Source organism: Rutidosis leptorrhynchoides, chromosome 2, assembly GCF_046630445.1.
Source record: "Rutidosis leptorrhynchoides isolate AG116_Rl617_1_P2 chromosome 2, CSIRO_AGI_Rlap_v1, whole genome shotgun sequence".
Classification (NCBI taxonomy): Eukaryota; Viridiplantae; Streptophyta; class Magnoliopsida; order Asterales; family Asteraceae; genus Rutidosis; species Rutidosis leptorrhynchoides.
In genome coordinates this window covers 444,951,320-444,954,342 of record NC_092334.1, presented here as the reverse complement: position 1 = coordinate 444,954,342, position 3,023 = coordinate 444,951,320, and positions in this window count along the sequence as shown.

Below are 3,023 nucleotides of genomic sequence, written 5' to 3'. Positions count from 1 at the left end.
TATTCCTTTAATATCATGAATCTTCCATGCAATGGCTGGTTTATGAGCTTTCAACACAGAAATGAGTTGTGATTTCTCATTTTCAGTAAGAGAAGACGATATTATTACAGGTAATTCAGATTCACCGTGTAAATAAGCGTATTCCAAGTGGTTTGGAAGTGGCTTTAACTCTAATTTCGGAGGTTCTTCTATTGATGATTTATATCGATATCTGTCTTCTTCTTTTAGCATTTGAATTTCTTCTATTGTTGGTTCATATCCATTAGCTATAAGTGTAGCTAACATTTCAACTTCATCAATTGGTTCATTACCTTCTCCTAAAGAACATTCTCCCGTTCCTTGTAATTCTGGAAATTCTTCTAATAATTCTGCATGTGCATCTATAGTTTGAATATAATAACATGTATCATCTGCAGATTGCGGTTGTTGCATTGCTTTATCAACTGAAAAGGTAACACTCTCGTCCTCTATACTTAGGGTCAGTTTCTTACCGAATACGTCTATCCTTGCTTTAGCCGTGTTTAAGAATGGTCTTCCTAATATGAGAGGAACTTGAGAATCTTCTTCCATGTCCAGAACAACAAAATCTACTGGAAATACTAAAGTACCAACTTTAACTAGCATGTTCTCCATTATCCCTATAGGATATTTTATTGATCGATCAGCTAGTTGTATACTTATTCTAGTTGGTTTCAATTCTCCAAGGTCTAGTTTAGCGTATAGTGAATACGGCATTAAATTTATACTAGCACCTAAGTCTGCCAATGCTTCTATTGAACTAAGACTACCCAGAAAACATGGAATTGTGAAACTTCCTGGATCAGATAGTTTTTCTGGTATCTTATTCAACAGTACTGCTGAACAATTAGCATTCATAGTAACGGCCGAGAGTTCTTCCATTTTCTTTCTATTCGTGATCAGATCTTTCAAGAATTTAGCATATCTAGGCATTCCTGAAATCACATCAATGAAAGGAAGATTTACATTTATCTGTTTAAACATATCCAAGAATTTGGATTGCTCGGCTTCAAGTTTCTCTTTCTTCATTTTACTCGGGTAAGGAAGTGGTGGTTGGTATGGTTTAACATAAGGTTTAGCCTTAACTGTGTTATCTTCATTAACCTTTTCAACTACCAGTTCTTTTTCCTTATCTTGTTCAGGTTGTGGTTCTTGTGGAGTAGGAATAGCTTCATCAGAAGTTACAAGTATTTCAGGTGGTTTAAGTGTTGTACCACTTCTTGTGGTAATGGCTTTAGCTGTTTCATTTCGGGGGTTAGCATTTGTATCACTAGGTAGACTTCCCGATTTTCTTTCACCTATTAACCTTGCTAGGTTACTTACTTCTTATTCCAGATTTTGAATAGAAGCTTGTTGATTTCTAAATACTTGAGCATTTTGTTCATTAGTTTGTTTATGAGATGTGAAAAACTGCGTTTGAGTTTCAACTAGCTTCGTCATCATATCTTCTAAATTCGGCTTTTTATCATCGGTTTGTTGTGGTGGTTTGTTTTGAAAATTAGTTCTTTGCTGGTTGTAAGTATTATTGGATACTTGTTGATTGCTAGGACCTTGTTGGTTGTTGTATGGAATATTTCGGTTATAATTCTGGTTTTGATTGTAAATCGGTCTTGGCGGTTGATAATTATTCTGATAATTATTTCCAGGCCTTTGGTTTATGTATGAAATATTCTCTCTTTGTTCCATTGTTAATTCAATACTGAGACAATCTTTTGTCAAATGTGGTCCTCCACACTGCTCACAACTAATTCGTATTGAGTGAATATCTTTAGTTATCTTTTCCATTCGTCTCTCGACAGCATCTATCTTTGCGGAAATGGAATCTAAGTCATGGCTAGAATCGGCTCTAGCTGCTTTAGATGATCTAACGATATCTTTTTCTTGGTGCCACTCATGTGAGTGGGAAGCAGTGTTATCAATAATTTTGTAAGCATCAGTTTCGGTTTTCTTCATAATAGAACCACCAGCTGCTATATCTATGTCTTTTCTTGTAGTGATGTCGCATCCTTGGTAGAATATTTGTACTATTTGACAGGTATCTAAACCATGTTGCGGACATCCTCTCAATAACTTTCCAAATCTTGTCCAAGCCTCATATAGAGTTTCATTTGGCTTCTGTGTGAATGTAACAATTTCTCCTTGAAGTCTTACGGCTTTAGATGCAGGAAAGAATTGTTTAAGAAAATTTTCAACTAAAACATCCCATGTATCGATCGCCCCTTCAGGTAACGATTCCAACCAATCTTTGGCTTCTCCCTTTAAAGTCCAGGGAAATAACATGAGATATATCTGTTCATCCTCTACTTCTCGGATTTTAAATAGTGTGCAGATCCTATTAAAGGTACGTAAATGTTCATTTGGATCTTCCTTCGGCGCACCACTAAATTGGCATTGATTAGTCACCATGTGTAGAATTTGTCCTTTGATTTCATAATCTGGCACATTAATGTCTGGATGAGTAATTGCGTGACCTTGGCCAGTGCGTTTAGCTCTCATTCGGTCTTCCATACTTAAAGGTTCCAGATTCTCCATAATTGAATTTGTTGAATCGGAATCACTAGAGGATTCTGATTTAATGGTTCGTTCCTCAACAATCTCTGTTTGAATGATTGGTGGTTCCGGAGGAAAATTTAATGGTTCAGGATCTATGAATCGTCCCTGAATATTCTCCGTATTCTCAATTGTGAGGTCGGGTTCAAAAAATAGATTATCGGAAATTTGAACTGGAGTACTTGGTCAACTGGATGACGATTCTAAAGAAAAATCAACGGCAGTAATATTTGCTAAATGTCTTGATCTAGTTACAGGTGGTGAACGTACAAAAGGTGGTGAACGTTTTGCTCGGTGCATTCACTGAATATCCTATTAGTTTTTAAAAGGAAAGAAAAATTATAATAAGTTATCCAATCAATAGACTTTTCTGATTTTGCCCACGTTTCGAATAACCAAAAGATGTAGCAGAGGGGCAGGATTCGTTTGGTCTCAATATAATTGATGACTGTTTG